This window comes from Carassius carassius, chromosome 30 (genome assembly GCF_963082965.1).
Source record: "Carassius carassius chromosome 30, fCarCar2.1, whole genome shotgun sequence".
Classification (NCBI taxonomy): Eukaryota; Metazoa; Chordata; class Actinopteri; order Cypriniformes; family Cyprinidae; genus Carassius; species Carassius carassius.
This window is the reverse complement of record NC_081784.1, coordinates 23,568,614-23,593,968: the sequence shown is the minus strand read 5'-3', so window position 1 is coordinate 23,593,968 and position 25,355 is coordinate 23,568,614. Positions and strand designations below refer to the sequence as shown.

General features: G+C 36.6%; 1 pseudogene; it reads left to right on the top strand.

Moving 5' to 3' along the window:
• The window catches only part of LOC132110351 (E3 ubiquitin-protein ligase parkin-like), an 80,710-nt pseudogene extending 56,542 nt beyond the window's left edge, over nucleotides 1-24,168 (top strand).
• The last annotated feature ends 1,187 nt before the right edge of the window (nucleotides 24,169-25,355 follow it).

The following is a 25,355-nucleotide window of genomic DNA, read 5'->3' as shown; positions in this document are numbered from 1 at the left end:
TAACTAAAACTTTGCCTGGACTAACCTTTTAGTATTAAAAATGGCAGACAAAGGTAAACCCATGGTCAAGTTTGAAACATTCATTGGCTCATTATCTCCTGTTGAGGGAACTGCTATTGTATTTGAAACACAAGCGTTTTATCTGGATTGCAGTGTGCTAGAACCATAAGATCCACATTAAGAAGCTAACTAACCCCTGCGGTTGGATTAAATTTAGAGTTGCCGTGGACCCGCTGGTTTCATTTCCTAAAACATTTCTTGAGCGTGACTCAAACAGCTGCGTCAGTCAGCGGGAGGCACTATACATTAAGCCGCCTCCCTGCCGGCAAACAGCGAATAGTAATTAAGCAATGGAAGTAGCTAAATGACGCTTTAATAATCGTACCAGGCTTATAATGGTGTCATTATAACTCTGTGTAAGCGAGTGTTTGGCATGAGGTGTTTTGCTACAGATCAAAAAGAAAGGTGGGAGTTAAACTTTGATCGTCCTCTTCTTCTCTTCATCTTTTGATCCCTCCCAAATGGCCCGAACACAGGAGAAACCATTTGAGCTCTGAGGATTTGAAGGGCTCTACACTTTGTTAAATTGTCATGACATCACATGTTTACACGCTGAACAAAAGATTACTGTTTGAGGCAAAGGCAGTCATTAGCAGATGTCTGTATTGATTTCATTATGTTGTTGAAATACATTTTCTTTTGTAAGTGAAATTGAATTGTACAACACAGCACAACTGATCAATTTAATTACTCAGGAGGCTAAACAGATATTGACCAGCAAAGCATGAGATGTACAGGTTTTTTTGCTGTTTCTTTGGCAGACGTTTTATCATAGTTGTGCCTGGCAGATGGTGGATCCTCCAGCATGACAAAATAAAATCAATCGAAGTTTCTTTGTCTCCCTGTGTGACTTTTCCCCTCACTGCAGTATATCACTTCAACATTCATTTGCCGTTTCAGGTCTTACTGTGCTGCATGATTCTGAGTTGACCACATCAAACGAATGGTTCTGGATAACATTAAAGGGGACATATGATGCTGCTAAAAATAACATTATTTGGTGTAATGAAATGTGTTTATGTGGTTCAAGGTTTAAAAAAAAACATTATTTTCCACAAAATGTACATTATTGTTTCTCCTCTATGCCTTGCCTTTCTGAAACAAGTCGTTTTTCACGAAGCTCATCGGTCTGAAAAGCGAGGTGTGCTCTGATTGGCCAGCTACCCAGCTCGTTGTGATTTGCCAAATGCCTCAAGCATGTGACAGAAATATTACGCCCCTTAACATACTGTGATGCGTGTCACGGTCAGAACACCGGTGCGGCAAGACAAAAACAATAAAACCCATTACAAACGAGCCATTTGTTGCATCCAGTGGGGACATAATTATGGATTATAATGACTTATACTGTCTTTTTACGTGATGTGTTGCATCACGCCACGTAAACATAAAACCAGCATTTGTGATCAGAGAAACGACAAACAACAAGCACTACTCTACTGCTTGGAATCGTTAGTTACAAATCCTTTACATATATAAACGTGCTTACAGGCTGTGAGTCAGAAGTGTAGTCTTCTCTCCAGGATCAAGAAACAGTCCTCCGTAAAATGTGCTGCACACATCTGAATATTTGGGTTAAACTGTTCTGGAACAGTGTTGTAAATACAACTTAACCACTGATTTCTAGTTGTGTCCTCTTTTGGAAGGCCAAACAAAGTATTTTCTCTTTCACAACGAAACTGCATCTCCACGATATTGTGCCGACGGCAACAGCGAGAATCAAAGTAACGCCTTTTTTCTTTGCGTGAACATTTGGGCGGAGTTATGCAAATCTTCCCACACAGTGATGTAGACGTGGGGGCATGTTTAAACGAGGTGTTTTAGAATGGCGTGGATAAGTCTTAACTTTTATAAAAGATATCTCTTTGGGTTTGATACTTTAGGGATCTTATCTATTCATGGACAGCTTGTAACATTCCAAAGAGAAGGATAAATCTTGAAATCACATCATATGACCCCTTTAACATAACTCCTTTTGCCAGGCGCCTGCAGCATTAAATCAGTACTTCACTACTTTCCAGATTCTCTCTTTTTTTCCTATGTGTTAACTTTTCTTGCAGGATTATCAGAAACCTTTATGTTTTGGCTGACTGGCAGACATTTTGATGCTGTGAATCCCCAGATATAATGATCTTCTTGCAAGGAAAAACTTACCTGGAAAATACTGACTTGCTATTAAGTTGACTCTGTATATTTTTGGTATCTTATTTGTTGGTAGAATAAAATATTTGTGGATGTTTTGTAAAGAGTGTTAGAAACGGATGATAATGATTTTCAACCTTGAGTCGTAGTGATTAATTTCTTGATTTCCGACTAGCTATTAAAAATATTAATTTACTTATTTATTCATCCATTCATCCATCCTTTAATGGCAAAGCGGATTTTTCAGCATCAGTACACCAGTCTTCAGTGTCAGATGATCCTTCAAAAATCATCCTAATATACTGATCATTTCTAATTTGCTGCTTAAGAAACATTTCTTATTATCAATGTTGAAAACAGTTGTGCTGCTTACTTTTTCCTTTTCTTGGCAGAATGCAAAATTCAAAAGAACAATTTCTATGAAATACTTTTGTAACTTTAGGAATGTCTTTATTGTCAAAAAGTTCTCACCTCTTAGTATAGATAAATGGGAATAGTACACATCGACGACCAGAATCAACCTTGTGACGCCTGTGTGATCCCCAAATCCCCAGCGTGCTAACAGCTACTCCTCAGTCAGCTCTAACCTTAGGTAACTCTTTCCATACGTTTGTGTGTGTGTGTGTGTGTGTGTGTGTGTGTATCCTAAAAAGTTCACTCCGCAGTATGCTACACTTCTTCATTGCCATGGTAACAACATGTCTTCCCTCTGTAGTCTTTATCTTTAATTATTTTTAGACAAATGTGAGCCTTTTTTCCCTCTATATTTCTAATATTTGCTGGCAGCCTGTGAGTCCCCAGGCAGGTCCAGTGCGATTAGTGCGCTCGCCACCATTTGCATAAGAAAAGTGAGATGCATTTGCGCTAGCAGCCCTGGAGGAGAATTAGCAACATTAGCATTCTGCAGTCCACAGGAAGGTGTGTGTGCTGGAGACTTCAGCTTCTACAGGTTGCTACTGCGTGACCTTTACAACTTTCTGTCCAGTTTTTTGATGTTGAAATTTCTTCTGTGTAATATGTGGCTACTTGCATCTCTCCGAACACACTGGAGACATTAGAATGAAGGTGTAAATGCAGTATCTCAATAAATAACCAGACATAGTCCAGGTGGGAAATGTATGCTGTAAAGAGAGTTGTTTTTAGGGAAATCAGCAAATCTCTTACCTTTAGTTTTAGTTTAGAATGTTGGTAACACTTAAGAATAGATAGATATTCACTATTAACTGTGACTTTTGCCTCAATAAACTCCTAATTTGTCCTGTGTATTAATAGTTAATGTGGTAGTTGTTAAGTTTACATATTGGGGAACTAAGGGATCTAAAATATGGTCATGAAGAATAAGGCATTAATATATGTTTTATGAGTACTATTAAACAGCCAATATGCTAGTTATATGCATGCTAATAAGCAACTAGTTAATTGTGAGAATTGGACCTTAAAATAAAGTCTTACCAGAATGTTCTTACTTTTAGTCTGCACTTTAAGAACGAATAGAGGAAACACCCAAAATCGCCTTAGGGTAATTCACTCTATAAAAATTTTTGGTCATCAGTTATTGTCACATCCTTCCAAAGCTAGACTTTCTTTCATGTTCAAAACACAAATAACAATGTTTTTTTATGAAACCAGAGAGAAATTCCATTCCACTGTGTTGTTGCCTTGCGTTGTCTGCGTCTCGGCCGAAAAGTTACACTTGAAAACATTGCAAAGACTACATTCAGTGGCCAACTTGCACCTGTGTGAGACAAAATAACTCCACACCAGCAGGTGACAGTAGTCTACGTTCATTGTTCCAAAAGGAAAAGCGAAACTTGGACTGTGGACATACAAACCATAAACAAAACAGCACTTATTTTTTGGAAAATGTACCTTGTAGATAAGTTGGTCTTCACTTTACTCACTCATTATGAAAATATTTGTGTATTAGACTGCTCAGGTAAAATGAAGTTGTTCGATGGTGTGTCACAGCCTTAAAACTATTTGATGCTTCAGAAAGGTTTATAAAGACATTGTAAATTTGAAACCATATGAATCGAAAGTGATGTGACGTGGCCAAGTATGTTGACCCATACTCAGAATTAGTGCTCTGCATTTATCCCATCCAAAATGTACACACACACTGTAAACACACACCCAGAGCAGTGCTGTGGCACCCAGGGAGCAGTTGGGGTTCAGTGCCTTGCTCAAGGTCACCTAAGTTGTGATATTGATGGTGGAGAGAGCGCTGTACATTCACTCCCCCCACCTACAATCCCTGTCAGTACGAGACTCGAACCCGCAACCTTTGGGTTGCGAGACGACCATTAGTCCACGACTTCCCCTTGGATACAATTTAAAGCCTTTATATATAATAATAATGTAATAAATATCTAAATAATAAAATAGAAATGTTAAGATTATAAGATTGACATGTTAAAATCACATTTAGATTACAAAAGCAGTTAAGGGTTAAATTTACTGTCTTTTGTGACTGTGAAAATGTTACTTAATGATCTCAAATGAACCCTGAGAGCTGGCATATTTTCTCTATCTTTTGCACAAAAGTGGATCAGCAGGGAGCAGAACGTCTGTGATGGGAAATTTCTTGTCTCTGATTCGATAAGCTTGTTTTGAACTACATGCACTCAGCTGCTATCAGCCTTTATATCTACATTCATCTTTACAGATCACTCCATTTCACTCTACTTAGGTGTACAAAGATGTCCAAATGTGTGAGTGTGTCTGTCTGTGTGTGTGTGTGTGTGTGTGTGTGTGCCATCACATGCAGATTAGAGTAGTCATTAGTCTCCTAATGGATAATTGGTGTGTAGCAGGAATTAAAACGTTTCCCCACAAAAGGGGCCACATCATTACACCACGCTTGTTAGAGGAGAGGATTGGACTACCACTTTGGGGTCTGGCCCCTGCCTAAGCTCACGCATATTCATCTTCACTAATTTGCCGTCCATAATTATCCTGTGTGGATTTGACAGCTAATTGTTTTTGCGGAGTGGGAATATGAGGGACCTCTTTGGCTCTGTTCCCCATTAAGGTGCTTCTCCTCTCCTGGAGATTAGGCGGCTCAGATGAAAGGCCTCTCCTCTCAGAATGTGACCCTGAGGTGGCTGTTTGGTGTGTATCGATATCGTAAGTGGTGGGTCTCCCCATAAGAGCAGTCCTTATTAGCGTTAATGTACTTTTATATGGGGCATAATGTATGATAATATATGTGCTTGTCATTTCCTGTTGCATTTTGATGAGGAACACCCAGCTGAACTGACCAGCATATGTTGTGTTTTGGATGCTGGCGCAGGGTTGCCAGGTCTTAAAAACAATGCCAGCCCAATTGTGATTCAAAACTAGCCCAATCACATATTTTCCATCGAAATAAGATGACCAATACTTTCTTGGTCAACTATCGAGACTAGAAAGGTCAGGTCAACTGGTTTCACCAGCTGTGTTTTGATGTGGTATGATGGGACCAACAAAAATTTCAATATAATGATTCAAAAATATAATGTGGTTTAACCATCAAATAAAATGTCATAACAAGTCTACTTTAGAGTGTACACATCTACATTATTTTTAAGGTTTGAAAGTATATATATATATATTTTATTTCCTCAATATCATCAATTATTAATTAATAAATATTAATTTGAAACCATATGGAATTTTGCAACCTGAACTAACCTACCTTGTAAGATTATCTGATATTTTTAAAGACTTTTTGACCCTGACAAACAGTCATGTGTATCTGCAGTGGTCCTTTCTATATCATTTATTGTTGTATGTGTTTTCCTCCCTGCATATTTGTCGTTAGTCGCACCTTTGACTTTAACAAAACTGCTTCTGTGCTTTTTTCTAATGAATAATAATACAAGATTATGCCAAACTACCTAACAAGATTTTATTTTGGGGAATGTCATCCTTTTAGTGGCTTAAGCAGCTGTTTCCATAAGGACAGTTGCATAACACTGACATTTTTGGCTTCATGCCCACAACAATTCATAAATGAAAATGTATTAAAATTCAGAAATTATTAATGTCAAGAGGTGGATTCATGTCATTGTCAGTTGCCTTTTTAAAGCATTTTTGAGGAAATCAATAGATTTAGACCCAAAAAAAAAACAAGTGTTATGTCATTGGCCTGAATGACAAAGCTGTATTCACCAGCACAAACGTCTGATTTAACAATGAGCAGGATGGGATTTATCACAAAAAGTAAAGATTCCTTGCAAACATGATTGTAAATGCAAACATTGCATTCCTATAGACCTGTTTAAACCTGGAACATAAATTAAAATCTAGTTTGTCTGGGTTTTAAAAACCATGTAATTTGAAATGGTTTATGAGAGCTTGTGACAAGCATTGTTTCATCTTGATTTTAAAGAGATGTGGTACATTGGTATTTTCTTTGAACGCCGTTCCAAACCTCCATCTTACTCATCTGTTTGTCCATGCACGGAAAGTCAATGGAGTCTAATGTTATGGGAAAATTCTTCTGAATATTTTCTTTTATGTTCCATGGAAGAAAGAAAGTCATTTAGTTCATCTGCTTTGGACAGCTCTTTCATCCCATGCTAACTATATGCCTTTTGACTGTATAACTTGTTAATTTGTTCTTTCTCTATCTCCAGCTGCCTGTCCTGATTCGCTCATTAAAGAGGTTCATCATTTCCAAGTCCTGAGAGATGAGCAGGTAGGTTTGGGCTCTGAGATCCTCAGGTCACACTTACACACATCCACACACACACACACCTTCTAAGCAACCTTCCCTGTTCTGATTATGGATCATGAGAAATCCAAATTCATACTGATTGTCAGATCGTCACACGTGAGAGGCTTTTAATTGGCCTATCTGCTGTTCCCCTGTGCCATTCACTAAACCCTCTGCTCACAATGAATCCTCAGCTCCGTACCATCACACCAGCCACCCTTGCAGTGAGGAAAGGGAAAGCTTTCACACCAATTGGAGCTGTTATTTAACACCTTTACAAAGCACCATTAGGGATGTCTCTGTTGTTGTGGCAAGTGGCTTCTCCTGACGTGTGTGTGCATCTTGTTCATCTCACTCTCTCCTGTCCTGTTGGGATAGTCAGTTTTGGGGCCAGATGTTAACAACAAATTTACACTGGATGCACACTGGGTTATTTTTATTCTGATATGTTTGTCACCTGAAAGTAATTTCAGGGATTGTAAAATATGTATTGTGTCCAAGGGCAAATTGACAGATGACCAAGGAACATAAGAACGACTTTTATATTGTTAGTAAAATTTCGAGATTAACCATTACTGGACTAAAGCAACTAAAGTTTACTTGATTATACATACAAATATTATAAATCAGGCTTTTGAGGAATGTTTATTTGTTCATCTCTCAATCACCATTATATTGCATTATATGTTTTGCTCCACAACAGAAAAACTAGAGCTTTGATAGAAAATAAAGCATTTAAAAAACATTTAAATATCATCTACTATGACATACAGTATAATTGGGAGACATGCATTTAAAAAAAGTTGAAAATTGATGTAATGTGTAAATAAGAGCAACTGTCCCCAATTTCATATTTTTGCTCAGTTTGGGATGCTGAATAAAACTGAATATCTGAATGATATATATATATATTTTTACTCCAATATAACTCCATATTTTCTTGATTGACTTCTGTGTGAGAATTTTTAGTGCACTTAAATAGATAATTAGATAGTAACCCTCATGTCATTCTAAAATGGTATGACTGTCTTTATTTCTGTATATCAAAAATAAAGATATTTTGGGAAATGTCTCAAAAGTCTGTTTTGTCTATGCAATGGAAGTCAAAGGGTTACAAAGTTGTTTGGTTTCCAATATTCTTCAAAATATCTTCTTTTATTTAGTTTGGAACGACTTGAAGATGAATCATTTATTGGGTCAGCTGTCCCTTGTTCCCACCAGGCAATTTTTTAGTCTCAGTCCATCTCTGTTTTCCAGTATGAGCACCAGTGACACAGGTTGGAGGAGTGTGTTCATCAGATGGGAGGAGTTTAGTGTCCCGCTCCAGAATGTGGTGCTGGACTGCTTCCTGTAGATGATGGCACGAGAGTCCACTATGAGTTGGGAAAAGGACTCAACTGTGGGGCACGACCTTCTCCACTCACCTCACAACAGCTTTTGCAATAATATGCAGGGATTGCTATAAGTTAGCCATAATTATGTCGGTCAACATGTTTGTTTGTATCCCCACCAGCCCCAAAAGTCATGATTTCTACTGTAATTATTCCATTCTGTGACAGTAGTGGGGAAGAAATTACACACTTCACCTTTAATATGTGTTGGGTTGTTCATAATTAAGAATTATGAGCTATATAAAACAATAGAGTTTTATAACAGCCTGACATGACAAACATCTGCATTTTTACAAACCTTTGATCAAGTATATACCAGTCTGGAATGGCATTCATGTTTCTTCCCTGCTCTCTATCACTTGCTTATTCCACTTGTCCAATCATGGCACAATTAAGATGTAATTACCACATAATTTGCATGATGTTTTCTAATTAGCTAGTCGATTAAAGATTAGGGTACAGTTCAGCTGCCATTAGCGTTGACTGATTGCATGTTTGCAAACACAAACATCATTCCAGTGGGACGAAACCCCATGTGTTTCTGTCCGTCTCTGTCAAAGGTGCAGCCTGCATCACAGAGTGCTGCCTGAAAGCCTTTTGTTGTCACAGACTGTGGTTTTGAGCTGTAGATAGGCATTAGACCTAGATGTATTTGCCAGAGAATTAATTTGATTATGTTGGTTTTGTGGGATTCACACAAAGCAGGGTTTTGTGACACTAGGATACAATTTTAGTGTTTCAATCAAAATCTAATTAAAAAAAGCACCTTCTCACTCATATATTTTTGCAAAACTACAAACTGAAGTTCTTTTATATATATATATATATATATATATATATATATATATATATATATATATATATATATATATATATATATATATATATATATATATACTATATGCTAAATACTTTTTATGACTTTCAAAATGTTCAAAATAAACTTAAAATAAATAAATATGTGTTTGGTTTTTTTTTAAGAAGAAGAGAAATGTAGAAAATAAACAAAACAACGTAGTGGGCAGACAATATTTTGTATTTTTCTCTGATACATTTAAAAAAAAAAAAAATAGTGGATTTCAAAACAAAAAACACTTTATTTTATTTTATTCTGATAAATGAAATAAAAATAAATAATACATTTGATAATAGGATCTAAAACCTAACATGTGGTGGGCACTACAGATATATATATACTGTACATAGAAGCCTCATTAGCAGCTGTTTCTGTTAGTTGCTATACATAACCATCCACCATATTGGAACGGTCATAGCTGGTCTGTGAACATGTGCGAACAAGTTGGCTGTGTGTCTGCAATAGTAGTTATACGCATATATGAATATCTATATCAGCAGTAGACTTAAACAGATGATTTTGCTAAACTAACAGAATAAAAACCGAACAAAGATGTTAGCTAGCACGAAATTAAATTGAGTTACCATTGTTTACAAACCAGTAGTACAGTTAATACCTATTAAAACAAACCAATCTGAAAATCAGGATCCCATTTCTTCAGGAATTCAATTTGCGGCATCTATTTATTTATTTATTACAACCAGAGGATGTAGAATTATGTGACATCAAAAGGTTGAATGTGGCACACACAAATATATATATATATACATATATATGGTGGACAAGCTATATATTCTAGTGTCTTCTAATATGTTTTTGATAATAAGATCACATTGGCTAATGGTTATGTACAGATGTACTTTTAGCTTAGATTTCATTCTCTCACGTTGGTGGATTGGAGTGTATTTTGGAATTTGGAGAACTTGTCCCATATCTTCTAACCTTAGAGACTTTTACAGTTTCAGTTTGTGTGCAGTGTTAGAAAGCGAGCGTGTGTTTCCGACAGTGACGGCGTGGTCAGCACCGTGTCTGTGAGCCACAGATAAAAGGCTTTATTGGAGTTGGCGTTAATGAACCGTTGGCACAAACACACACACACACACACACACACACACACACACACACATACCAATTATGACACATAAAAACACAGACACACAAAAAAGCAGGCAGTTTTTACACGTTTTACACTTGAGGAACACTTCTTAACCTACCTGTCCTGCTTCTCTTGCAGAAAAATCAATATATTCCCTCTCTATATGTCCTCGGCCGTTTTATACAACCTTCCTCTCTTTTGTTTGGGGGTTTAGGGGCCCTGTGTCAGCACTGTGTGTTGAATACTAGAGTTGATCTCTGTGTAAGCTGCTGGCAAAAGAGCAATTTCTGTTTATTTAAATTTTTTTGTTTTTTAGCATGTGTGACTTCAGGAGGGTTTGTTGCTGTGGTTTGTGTGTACGGTGAGTGCGAACTATCAGCTTTCAGCAACATGAGAATCAAGATTAGCTCACCGGTCTCTAATGATAGAGAAAAAATCTGGCAACCTTGGCAATGCAAGTGCCACGCTGTACTAATTGAGCTGCTGGAACAACTTTTAAAAATGAGAAAAAATAACGATTGTGGGAGTATGTTTTATAAGAAACACAACTTTCGACTTCAGAAATTAACGTTAACTCAGTGGGCTGCTGTTTCTGAGTGAGAATTGTTTCAAAGTAAATTGTACAGTAAAGATTGGTTTCTGTGTATATCAATTCACTGCATTATTAACAAAGCTGAATTTAAAGAAGTTTTAATTTTTTATATCTTGTACACACAGAGACACACATATATGTATGTATATACAATATAAAGCATAAAATATGTTTCTTTAAATGACATCTTTATACCTTAATTCAGGTTACATAATCACTCCTGTCATTTTTAGCCACATTCTCTAAACTTTAAGGTTGTTGTTACTATCTGTTGAGATGTTTATGTTTTATCTGAATATAATATAAGTTTCTCATTTATACATTTTAGCTGTTTAAACAATTAACCTGTGCCCAAATTTTGCTGAATGGTTTCTTATAGTCACGTTAATAGTGTCCTATGTGAACATGTTGTGCATTAAGATGTATCCTATCGATCACAAGTGCAGTATGGAGTACCTCAAGGCTCAGTACTAGGGCCGCTACTCTTCACGCTTTATATGTTACCCTTGGGAGATATCATCAGGAAACATGGTGTTAGCTTTCACTGTTATGCTGATGATACTCAGCTCTATATTTCTTCGCAGCCCGGTGAAACACACCAATTTGAAAAACTAATGGATTGCATAGTCGATATAAAAAACTGGATGACGAGTAATTTCTTACTGCTAAATTCTGAAAAAACAGAGGTGTTAATTATAGGGCCTAAAAACTCTGCTTGTAATAACCTAGAACACTGTCTAAGACTTGATGGTTGCTCTGTCAATTCTTCATCATCAGTTAGGAACCTAGGTGTGCTACTTGATCGCAATCTTTCCTTAGAAAGCCACGTTTCTAGCATTTGTAAAACTGCATTTTTCCATCTCAAAAATATATCTAAATTACGGCCTATGCTCTCAATGTCAAATGCAGAAATGTTAATCCACGCATTTATGACCTCAAGGTTAGATTATTGTAATGCTTTATTGGGTGGTTGTTCTGCACGCTTAGTAAACAAACTACAGCTAGTCCAAAATGCAGCAGCAAGAGTTCTTACTAGAACCAGGAAGTATGACCATATTAGCCCGGTCCTGTCAACACTGCACTGGCTCCCTATCAAGCATCGCATAGATTTTAAAATATTGCTTATTACTTATAAAGCCCTGAATGGTTTAGCACCTCAGTATTTGAATGAGCTCCTTTTACATTATAACCCTCTACGTCCGCTACGTTCTCAAAACTCAGGCAATTTGATAATACCTAGAATATCAAAATCAACTGCAGGCGGCAGATCCTTTTCCTATTTGGCGCCCAAACTCTGGAATAACCTACCTAACATTGTTCGGGAGGCAGACACACTCTTGCAGTTTAAATCTAGATTAAAGACCCATCTCTTTAACCTGGCATACACATAACAAACGAATATGCTTTTATTATCCAAATCCGTTAAAGAATTTTTAGGCTGCATTAATTAGGTAAACCGGAACCGGATACACTTCCCATAACAACCTATGTACTTGCTACATCATTAGAAGAATGGCATCTACGCTAATATTTGTCTGTTTCTCTCTTGTTCCGAGGTCACCGTGGCCACCAGATCCAGTCTGTGTCCAGATCAGAGGGTCACTGCAGTCACCCGGATCCAGTACGTATCCAGACCAGATGGTGGATCAGCACCTAGAAAGGACCTCTACATCCATGAAAGACAGCGGAGACCAGGACAACTAGAGCCCCAGATACAGATCCCCTGTGAAGACCTTGTCTCAGAGGAGCACCAGGACAAGACCACAGGAAACAGATGATTCTTCTGCACAATCTGACTTTGCTGCAGTCTGGAATTGAACTACTGGTTTCGTCTGGTCAGAGGAGAACTGGCCCCCCAACTGAGCCTGGTTTCTCCCAAGGTTTTTTTCTCCATTCTGTCACCGATGGAGTTTCGGTTCCTTGCCGCTGTCGCCTCTGGCTTGCTTAGTTGGGGACACTTCATCTACAGCGACATCGTTGACTTGATTGCAAATAAATGCACAGACACTATTTAACTGAACAGAGATGACATAACTGAATCCAATGATGAACTGCCTTTAACTATCATTTTTGCATTATTGACACTGTTTTCCTAATAAATGTTGTTCAGTTGCTTTGACGCAATGTATTTTGTTTAAAGCGCTATATAAATAAAGGTGACATTGACATTGACATTGACATTTATTTTCCCCCATTTATTTATTTATTTGTGAAAATCTGTTTTAAATGCGAGTCAACTATAGTTGCCGGTGGGCAAGTATGTTGTATGCACCCCTTAATTGTCAAATTTGAATAGGAGGAGAATATTCGTCATCTAACTCAAAATAAGAACATTCGATGCAAACACCCAAAAAGCGGCATCTAGCTTGTGATATTTTGAATATAATTCATATCAGTAATTTCGACCCATACAATATATTGTTGGCTATTGTTACAAATATACTTGTGTGGCTTATGACTTGTTTTGTGGTCCAGGATCGCAAAAATAACTTTATATCTTTATAACTTTAATTTCTGTGTCGTACATGTCCTTCCCACTCCCCTTTTCTATTTGTTCTAATACTAGTGCATTTCAACAAAAATTAAAAGTAACACTAATTTAAGTCATTAAGTAATTTTTTTTATTGTATCAAAAGGCCATTTTGCTAATATTTTATTTAAAAAAAAAAAAAAAATATATATATATATATATATATATATATATATATATATATATTGTTTACTACACACACAAAAAATAAAAAATGAGGAAAAGAAATGTGACCTAAATCTAGATGGACAAGCCATACCTTCTGAAGGTTAAGCATCTTTTCTTCATCTGTGTTGAAAAATAACCCAGCTTTGACTTCATGTTTCAAAGTTCCAAGCCCTATTTTGTGTTTATTGGTGGTTGTGGAGTAAGAAACTGTTCTGTACGATCTGTCTGTTCTGTCATTGTGTCTCTGGCTCTGTTCTTTCTCTCGCGCTGTATTTAGAGCTTCTCTGAGGGCTGGGGACAGTGAGCCAGGTGTCAGAAAAAAGATGCTATTATTGCCTTGAAGCCGTACATTTGGGTCAGGGCTATGAGCGAGTGGTTGTGAGAGAGAGAGAGATCAGTCTGGCCGATGATCAGAGAAATCTCTTTCTCTCTCTCTAAGAGCTCTTTCAGCGTTACACAGACATTCTTATTTAACACACATCAGACTGCCACTGTCAGATCCTGTCTAAGTCTCGACACTAACACACACACGAGCGCGGAAACAGAGTTGACTGCATTTATAAATGCTGGAGCACAGATCAAAGCATCCTATAGCACAGTGGCCACAATGCTTTGTTCGTGTGCAGCATGTATAAGTGTCAACATCTATGACAAAAGGTTCTCTTTAAATCTATGTTTTGTAGTAAATGTAACTTTTGCATGAGTTATTTCTGTGTACTAATCAACTGCATTTCATAAATAAATAAATCAAGTATGTTAGACAATGAAAGTTATGGAAATTCATAAGCCAGCAGGCTTAGAGTTCTCCATTTGGCTCAAAAACTTAATACACACATAATGGAGGAGTGATTGATGTGAACTTAGTCAATGCAAGCGTTGCAGTTCTCTTAGTTCAAATGCATACTAGAGATGAGAACTGAATTGACAAATCAAATATCACATTGCTCGAAAAGCATAGACACCGAGACACTTCAGTTCAGGACTGAAAAGTGGCATTAATTTCATACTGAAAAGGGTCTCACACTGTTCCACACTCCACATCAAATACTACCTTCCTGTCTCACAGCCATAGAAAATGACTTCACTGGAGAAGGACACCAACAATGTGGCTAATAAACATGAATGCTGGCACATCTGAGAGAGAACAAATGAGAACAGGGGTGAAAAAAGTAGAAAGAAGTGGCTGTCAAAATAACTCTGCTATCTCATCATTACTGAGGAAGGGGAAAACAAAGAAGCATCTGTCTCTAGAGCTTGAGAAGAGGATCTGCCATGAGTAGCAGAAATAATAAAGCAAAAAAGATGACGTGATGCTTCCCTGCTTCACAAGTCTGGCTCTCTGAAGAAATACTAAATCAGTAGAGCTTCAAAAGAGCTTGAGAGGAAGAGTATGCTAAACCCATGAGTAATACTTCCTCACTTAAAACGCTTGCATGGAGAGCTGCTGCCCCCTCGTGTGCACGTTGGATGCTGGATGAATATGCATTTGTGTTACTTCCTAGGTTCAATTCAATTCAATTCAAGTTTATTTGTATAGCGCTTTTTACAATACAAATCGTTACAAAGCAACTTTACAGAAAATTATGTTTCTACAATATTTAGTAGTAGCTAGTAGTTTGTGCACGTTTTACAGGATTTTAGAAAAAATAAAAAATAATAATAATAATACAAGACGTAGTCAGCTAGACGATGAACTATGAATATTATTAATTAATAGTTATCATATGATGCAGTCACACATGTAGCAATAATTATTTAGTTCTGTTGTTGATTCAAGGTTAGGATCATCTGGGGTCCTCTGAGTGTCAGCATCATCTCTTCTCAGGTGTTCTGGATCCAGACTGGAGCTTGTGTAAATCCTAGTTACCACGGCAAAACATAGAAACAAAATAGAGACATCATTAGCATAGCTGATGTTCCAACAAAGTAAAATTAGTTTAACACAAGCTAAAGAATAAAAATGCACATTTGATCAGATGCAACTTACACTCACAATTTAAAAGATACATTTTTCATATGCTTGGCGAAAGAGATGTGTTTTTAATCTAGATTTAAACAGAGAGAGTGTGTCTGAACCCCGAACATTATCAGGAAGGCTATTCCAGAGTTTGGGAGCCAAATGTGAGAAAGCTCTACCTCCTTTAGTGGACTTTGCTATCCTAGGAACTACCAAAAGTCCAGCGTTTTGTGACCTTAGGGTGCATGATGGGTTGTAACGTGGTAGAAGGCTAGTTAGGTACGCAGGACCTAGACCATTTAGGGCCTTATAGGCAGTGTTGGGAAGGTTACTTTGGAAATGTAATATGTTACAAGTTACCCTGTTTAAAATGTAATAGTAGTGTAACTTTTTCAATTACTTTATTAAAGTAATGTAACTAATTACTTTTGAGTACTTTTTGATTACTTTTCTAAATTTGTGAAAATTAAAGAATAATAAATAAAAGCATATACATCCACTTAAATACAGTTATCTAATAAGCATGTGACGTATTCTGTGTACTAAACTCATGAAACATTGGTGTTTTTTTTAAACTGCTGTCTCTGTATATGATGTTAGCTTTATCAAAATAAGTAAAATGCACATGAAGTGACACAGAGCAGTTCTAGAAATTATGTTTATGTGCTCGTGTACTCCTATATTGAGGCGGCAGAGGTTGAAAACACTGCGAGCTTCAGTAGGCCTATATGTGTAGTAAATGAAACCATGTCTTTGCCATTAATTTACAGGAGGGGCGGACTGGGAAAAAAATTCAGACTGGAAAATTCAAACTCATACAAACAAATTCATGGACAAAACTATTATTTGTATGGACCTGACATAAAAAAAGGTTTAAATCTTTAATTTGGGGACATGCAAAATAATTAAAAGTTCTCTCCTGAACTGCACCTTCACTTCCATTTTTCTCTTCAGTCTCTTTATTTTGCCCTGTTATCCATCTCTCTCATGACTTTAATACTCAAGATTGAACAAAACTATACTTTACAATACAATTTTCTACAATACTACAATATCTTTATAGAAAAATCCTAATACTGTACACGAGTCATGTTTTTCCCTTACAAAATATTACCATGCTTTTATTAGCCTATATAAAAGTAAAATAACCTTTTTTTTGCAAATGGATTTGTATTTATTTTTAAATAAATACATTTGTAAAATAATTTGACATTTTTGGTTATCACAGTTAAACAATAGTAACCATTTTCTCTGGATTTATAGTTAAATATTAAAATGTTAATTTTCATAAGGGTTGTGTTGCTGTCTGTCGTAGCTCCCCCTAAACCTATAAAAAAAAAATCGAAAAAAAAATTTTTTTTCAGCTAAATTACTACTGTAACATTACAACAGATAATAATGATGTCCTTTAATAGTATTTTGAGTGATGACTGATGAGCAACGTGCTGCTGCTTGATTAAATAAATAAAAAAACAAAGACAAAAAAGCATCTTTACAGATGAAACTGACCTGAAACCCTGAAAAGTAGTTCTGCTTCTCTGCTCCAGCAGTCCACTCTCTCTCTCTCTCTCTCTCTCTCTCTCTCTCTCTCTCTCTCTCTCTCTCTCTCTCTCTCTCTCTCTCTCTCTCTCTCTCTCTCTCTCTCTCTCTCTCTCTCTCTCTCTCTCTCTCTCTCTCTCTCGCATTGATTACTCGGAGTCTGATCCAAACCGTTTGGCGGAGGCGCGGAGAGCGCGCGAGTCATGACTAACAATTCATGATTCTCAAATGATCACTTTAGTACATTCGGCAGGCAATTATACAATAAAGTCATATAGTCATATATTGCATTTTTGGGGCTTTATATTCACAGACACTAGTCCATGTCATGTTTTGATTCAAGTGAACTGACCTACTTTTGATTTAGTCATCCAAAATGTGGCATATTCCGTCCGCGTTAGGCATTCCGTTTTTATGACTGGATTCTACGAACCAGACTGTACTTCCGCATCCCGGAAATTATTAGGGCGGTATGTCTCATGTATCAGAATAGTCAGTGCAATTTGGGAAAGATATCAGTTAAATCTGTATGTGGATGTGTGTAAATATTCAAATGTAATCCCCTTTGTAATCGTAAAAAAATTCATAAGTAACTGTAATTTAATTACTCATGTTTTCTTAGTAACTGTAACTAATTACAGTTACAATAATTTTGTAATTAAATTACGTAACGCCGTTACATGTAACTAGTTACTCCCCAACACTGCTTATAGGTAAGTAATGATAATTTGTAACTGATTCGGAACTTAATAGGTAGCCAGTGCAGAGACTGTAATATTGGGGTAATATGATCATATTTTCTTGACCTCGCAAGGACTCTAGCTGCTGCATTTTGGACTACCTGTAGCTTGTTTATTGAAGATGCAGGACAACCACCTAGAAGTGCATTACAATAGTCCAGTCTAGAGGTCATGAATGCATGAACTAGCTTTTCTGCATCAGAAACAGATAACATGTTTCGTAGCTTGGCAATGTTTCTAAGATGGAAGAATGCAGTTTTTGTAACATTGGAAATATGATTTTCAAAAGACAAATTGCTGTCTAATATAACACCCAGATTTCTGGCTGTAGAGGAAGTAACAGTACATCCGTCTAGTTGCAGATTGTCATCTACAAGATTCTGTGTAGTGTTTTTTGGTCCAATAATTAATATCTCTGTCTTATCCGAATTTAATTGGAGAAAATTATTTGTCATCCAATCTTTTACATTTTTAACACACTCTGTTAGCTTAGATAATTGGGAAGTTTCATCTGGTCTCGTTGAGATATATAGCTGAGTATCATCAGCATAACAGTGGAAGCTAATTCCGTATTTTCTAATAATATTACCAAGGGGCAACATGTATATTGAAAATAGAAGGGGACCTAGGACGGATCCTTGTGGCACTCCATATTTTACTGATGATAAATGAGATGACACCCCATTTAAGTAAACAAAATAGTAGCGATCGGACAGGTAGGATCTATACCATCTTAGAGCCTGCCCTTGAATACCTGTATAGTTTTGTAATCGATCTATGAGTATGTCATGATCTATGGTGTCGAACACAGCACTAAGATCAAGTAAGACTAGAAATGAGATGCAGCCTTGATCTGACGCAAGGAGCAGGTCATTTGTAATTTTAACAAGTGGGTCCAGCTGCATTAGTATAGAAAGCACCAAAGAGCCAAAGCTTGTAAAATTTTTAGAGAATTCACCCTGTAATAAATGGCTATCTTGTCAGTGTTATTAACAAAACAGGTGATTTTGTTAAATAAAAGAATATATATATATATATATATATATATATATATATATATATATATATATATATTAAAGTTTTAGGGCAAGTTTAAGTTGAAGTACTAAAATTACAAGAATGAAACTAAAATAAATATAATAATAAATGATAAATAATAATAAAAAATAATATAATTACGAAAACGTTTAATATAGAAATCTTATTTAAAATATTAAGAGCTACTTTAAATATACAAATAATACTAAAATAATAGATAATAATTTCTAATAGTCCCTGCAGGTGTATGGCAAGCCGTTGTAACATTTAATCTATAAGCCATACTAGTATCTTTTTTCATGTTACTAGTGCTTATTCTTTAGGTACTAGTGCTTATTCTTTAGGTACTAGTGTTTATTCTTTAGGTACTAGTTTCTTTTGTAAAGTTACTAGTACTTATTCATTAGATACTAGTTTTTAATCATTAGATATTACTACTTATTCCAATAGTGACTAGTATTTAATTAAACTATTCTTATTAACAAAAAATAGAACTAGTACTTATTTTTTAGTTACTAGTAACTTTTTAGACCAGAGATATCATGAACTTAATAGATACTAGTATGTCAGGGTTTTGCACTGACACTGTTTGTCTTGTGTTTTTCTTTCTTGTGTCTATGTCTTGTTTCAGCACATGGCCTTGTTTTCCTTGTCCATGTGCTTCATTTAGCCCCTCCTCCTTGTTTCCTCTTTAGGCCATCCTCTTGTTAGCATAGTTGGTCTAATTGTGTTCACCTGTCCCTCATGTATTTTCCTCCCTATTTATAGTGCACCATTCCCTCTTGTTTTTGCTGGTCCGTTGTCATTCTCACACCCTCTGTCTGTGGATGAGGCTGTCTATGTGTCTGTGTCTCCCTGTCTGGTTGGTCTTGTGCCCTTGTTTTGTCTAGTCCTTGTAGTTCTATGTTTTTGTCTTGCTCCATGTTTTAGTCATTTTATTCTTGCTTTTGCGTTTATTTGTAATATTTAGCTAGTTTTTCTAGTCTTGATTCTTGGCTTTGTTTGATTTATTATTTTAAGTTGGTTAAATTGGTAATTTCTTATTTTTTGTTACTTAACCTTACATTGGTTTGTTTTTCCTTGTCTTGAGTTTAATTTGTGTTTTTGTGGAGCTATGTCCTGTCTAGTCTTGTGTTCGAGTTCCTGACCTGTCCCTGTGTGTCCTGTCCTGGTTCTTCTTGCCTGGCATTTGGTCTGTCTCAGAGTCTGTGGTCAACAAGTTCCTGAGCTCTGCTCTATGGTGCCTTGTGTGGTCTTCTCTATCAGCCTGGTCTTGCTGCCCCCTCTGTTGCCCAAGTATTCTGCCAGTTGTTTCCTGAAGCCTTCCCAGTGGCCTTCCCTTGTTCCATTTTATTGTGTTCCTGTTGTGGTATCATGGTGTGCACTTTACTACCTCTGTGTCAGTCTGTCTTGTCAATAAAACCTTGTTATCTCACTGCAATTGGTTCCTCCTTCCCAGATCCCTGACACTAGTACTTTTAAAATTTGCATTTCTGCCCAGTATTGTAATTGTATCTTGAATATTAATAAGCCAGCAACATATAGGAGAGCGATTAAACAGGAAACTTAAACAAGGAGATGGATGTACTTTTTGAGAAAAACAAATAGAAAAGAAACAATTATTTGTACACAAGCACATAAATGTATTTTTGTCCGTTTTTTTTTACTGTAATTTCATTAATATAGTATCCTAATGTGTTTGTTGGTCTTTGAGTGACCTCTGCTGGCAGGATAGAGTTAAGACACCAATTTTATTAGCTGTTATTTTCCTATTTTTCCTCCAGTAAAAACAAATATCATACACGAGCTGTATGTTAACTTTTATTTATTTTTATTTTTTTGCATATAGAAAAATAAATTCAGACACTGAATGTTTTTACTTTAATATTCTGTACAGGGCACAGTGGTGCTGCAAACACATTACTGTTCTGTACAGGGCACACTGCTGCTGCAAACACATTACTGTTCTGTACAGGGCACACTGGTGCTGCAAATACATTAATGTTCTGTACAGGGCACACTGGTGCAACAGACACTGAATGTTTTTGCATTAATATTCTGTACAGGGCACACTGGTGCTGCAGACACAGAATGTTTTTACATTAATATTCTGTACAGGGCACACTGGAGCTGCAGAAAATGAATGTTTTTATTTTAATGTCCTGTACAGGGCACACTGGTGCTGCAAACACATTACTGTTCTGTACAGGGCACACTGGTGCTACAGACACTAAATGTTTTACAATAATGTCCTGTACAGGGCACACTGGTGCTGCAGGCACTCAAAGTTTTTAAATTAATGTTCTGTACAGGACACACTGGTGCTGCAGACACTGATTGTTTTACATTAATGTTATATAAAGGACACACTGGTGCTACAGACACTGAATGTTTACATTAATGTTCTGTACAGGGCACACTGGTGCTACAGACACTGAATGTTTTTATGTTAATGTCCCGTACATGGCACACTGTTGCTGCAGACACTGAATGTTTTTAAATTTATGTTCTGTACAGGGCACCCAAAATCCAAACCTTGTGGTTTTCAGACAAACATTTTCTTTATTTGAAAAGAAGACCAAAAGGTATTCATTAAAAATAAAAATAAAAAATAAAAAAAACACCAGGTTTGTTGTACTTGTAGGGCTGCACAATTTGGCCCAATTTTTTTTATTTAATTTATATATATATATATATATATATATATATATATATATATATATATATATATATATATATATATATATATATATATATATATCAATAAAACTAATAATGAGTATGGTTATTATTTCGAAATAAAAAGCACTAGGCAAAATAATGAACATTACATTTGTAATAACACTATTTCACTATAATATACAAAACTGAGTATATAAGAAGAAATATAATAATAAACAAACTTCTTTAGAGAAGAACGTAAGGAATTGCACATTTTTACCTCAAAGTTCATACTTACTTTATCTATTTTTACTCAAACTAGGGTTTTGTAAGCAATTATGAGTACTCAATTAATTTATTTTTAATTCATACTCGTCGCTGGAGGGCGACCTCGCGTAGAGACTCCACAAGTGAGACAAACTGATGAAGTTCCAGGAAATTCAGCTTTCATTGTAGATGTTGTGTAGTAGCTGAATAACATGCAGATAGACGTTTTACTGATGAAACATGATGAAAATAAACAATGACTGCAATGAAATATGTTTTATCTCTGCTCTGCTAGCCGTCTTGGGTATTTTTATAAGCATAAAGTTTAAAATGCAATCCTAATGCAAATTTATTCTGCTTATTAGTGTTCCTGTAGCTTAATTGGTAGAGCACTGTGCTATCAAGTGCATGGTTGGGGGTTCAATTCCCCGGGAACACATGATATGTAAAAATTGATAGCCTGAATGCACTGTAAGTCGCTTTGGATAAAAGCGTCTGTTAAATGCATTAATTTAAATTTAATTTTAATAAATAAAAATTTTATTGTATTACCATGCGGACTCTGATTGGATGGTGGAGAGGTACTCATGTTTATGTAATGATCGGTTTAAATGGAGATATCTCCAAATGCATTCTCACTAGTTCTTTATGAGGTTGAAGATATCTCCAAATGAACAGGGACGTCTTACTGTGCTGTGTGTGTGTGTGTGTGTGTGTGTGTGTGTGTGTGTTTCAGGGCTATATTGCAGATGAAGATGTGGCTTTTCGTGCCTGCTGGGAACAGGCTTCACAGGGGGCTATAGCCGAAATCTCTAACCCCTGCCCCAAATGCAAAGTTCCTGTGGAATAAAAATGGTATGAATTGTCTTTTACCTTTCTCTAATTTGTTAGGGACTATATTCAAAATATTGTACTACCATACTGCTATTACTAGTACTTACTAATACTGCTGTGTAGCTGATTATATGTAATATAGATTATGTAATCAGATTCCAAAAATGAAGAGCTTGTAGCTTGTATAAATAGATTTATAGTTTTATAGTTTTTACTTTTTTATTTTATTAAATTTGTAATTTTTATCTGGAGAACACAAAATAAGATATTTTGAAGAATGTTGGTAACTGGGAGCATGGAACAAAAAAAAAAGTGGAAGTCAGTAGGTGCATTTACATGAAGCATTGTATTCTGATTGCAGTCGGCTTCTGCACCTCCAGAAATGGGCTCAACACAACCTGCGCTCGCTGGTTACTTATGGAAGTTTGATACTTTTAGTCGTTCCACTACATTAGCAAGGTGTGATTGTACTGTGTTTCCATTTGCGTCCAGCAAAACGCATACCGAGTGTAGTATCAAAAGGGAACATATATGGTTACTAACATAACCTCGGTTCCCTGAGATATGGGAATGAGTACTGCATTGCTAGCCATGCTATGTAGCTGCACGACTCAGTCGTCATCTCAGTTCAGGTAACTTAAGGATCCTGTGGCGAATGCCCACTTATATAGCCAGATGCCCCATCCATTCTGGCAGGCTTTGGTGGGCTTCGTCGCCATAGGCACATGCTGCTCCGCTGCCTAGCTATTGGTTTATTTTTAATACGCTGCACGAACCAATGGCCATGCAGTTTCACTGTGTGAATGAAAAAAGGCATGAGTTCGGGAGAAAAAAGGCTTTTTCACATATGCATCTAACAAGAAGTAGTATTCGTTCCCTTATCTCTGGGAACCTTGGTTATGTTAGTAACCTCGTATATATATATTTTGTGTGTGTGTTTTGATGGGCATCACTCTGAAGCCCCCTTTATTGCTTTTATTTTTAGGAGTGTACTATTTTAAAATTGTCTACTGTGTATGCATGACTGAATATTTACAGTATAATACAGACTGCTCAGTCATTCGTTGGGTATCTTTGTTTTTATCTTTAACCTTGAAAAGTGCTCTGTAAAGTTGTGATTATCTCCTAACAGATATGGATAAGGATCCCCTCTTGTCTTGTCCTCTTATCTCGCTCAGGTGGCTGTATGCACATGGTGTGTCCTTTTCCACAGTCTTGGGGCAGCTGTGGCCTAATGGTTAGAGACTTGGACTAGTTATCCGAAAGTTGCCGGTTTGAGTCTCAGTGCTGGCAGAAGTTGTGGGGGGGGTGAATGAACAGTGATCTCTTCCACCCTCAATACCCATGGCTGAAGTACCCTTGAGCAAGGCACTGAACCACCAGTTGCTCCCCGGGCGCTGGATATAAAGCTGCCCACTGCTCCGGGTGTGTGTTCACTTCTTACTGCTGTCTGTGTGCTGGTTTAAATGCAGAGCACCAATTCCAAGTATGGGTTACCATAATTGGCAAATGTCAGGACTTTCACTAAATCTGAATGGTGTTGGTTCTGTCGAGTGGAGTGGAACGGAGAATGTATGGGAAAATTCTGGTTTGGATGAGTCGAAGTGTTATTAAAATGTTTTAATGAAATCCTGAGTCATGTTTTCTTTCAAGTCATCGAATTCCAACATATTTGATTTGCTCATGGGAGTATTGTTGAATTAAGTATTCACTTACCACCCCTGCAACCACACAGTAAAAACAGAAGTGTTAATTTAACTCCTAAAGAGCTGAATTTGACTCTGTTTCAGATAACATTTGGTCCCACTCGAAATCAGTGTAAAATTTACTCTTTGGTCAGTGTCAAGTTTTTAGAGTTAATTCTACTCAATATTGTGTAAAAAATAGCAATGAAATGTGTAAAAGTATTTAACACTGTAGTGTAATCACACTGTTACGAGTAATATAATTACACAGTATAGAGTTAATTTATCTACAATTTTACTTTTAAAAAAATGACACTTTATATGTAATATTTACTTTTCATTTCTCTTCAGTGTTTTAAAAATATATATATATAAATTAGAGGATGCAGTGTTACTGAATTACAGAACTATCAACTATTATCCAAATAAAAACAAGCACAATAACACTACCCCCCCCCCCCCCCCACCATTCAACCTGCACTTAGGGTCTGTGTAGAGCAGTGGTTCCCAACCCCAACGTTTCCAACGTTCCTTGAGGCCCCCCAAGACAGGAGGTGTTTCTCAATGTCAAGGAAGGATCCTCGGAAGCCAGTATTTTGAGGATGCTACGTCATCGACATCCGTCGAAGGACAGTTCCAATGTCGAGGATCCTTGGAATTTCAACCAAGGACTGAGTCCTTCGTTCGAAGAATATCCCATACACAGGAAAGGATGCATATGTGTATCCCTCGCGCTCTTCGCACTCTCAAATCACCCACAATCCTATGCGCGCAGCTTTGCTATCTTCTTCAAAAATTCAAAAATGTCGAACGTTAGCGGAGTCGGAGCATTAACGATTTTTATTTACGTTACCAAACATTTGTTATAACTGTAGTAAGTATAAGTAAAGTTTAACGTTTAAGTGCCAGTACAAATTACTACCATATTGATATTGTAAATTATACAAATACAGATGGTTAACTGAACCGGACCTGTCATTTAACAATTGGTTGCGTCAACGGCATTTCTTTTATAAATAACTAGTTAAGTTGTCCAAAGTAATTTAACGATACCATTCACAGCGTTATTCAAATGGACCTTTTCACTGACGTAATGACGC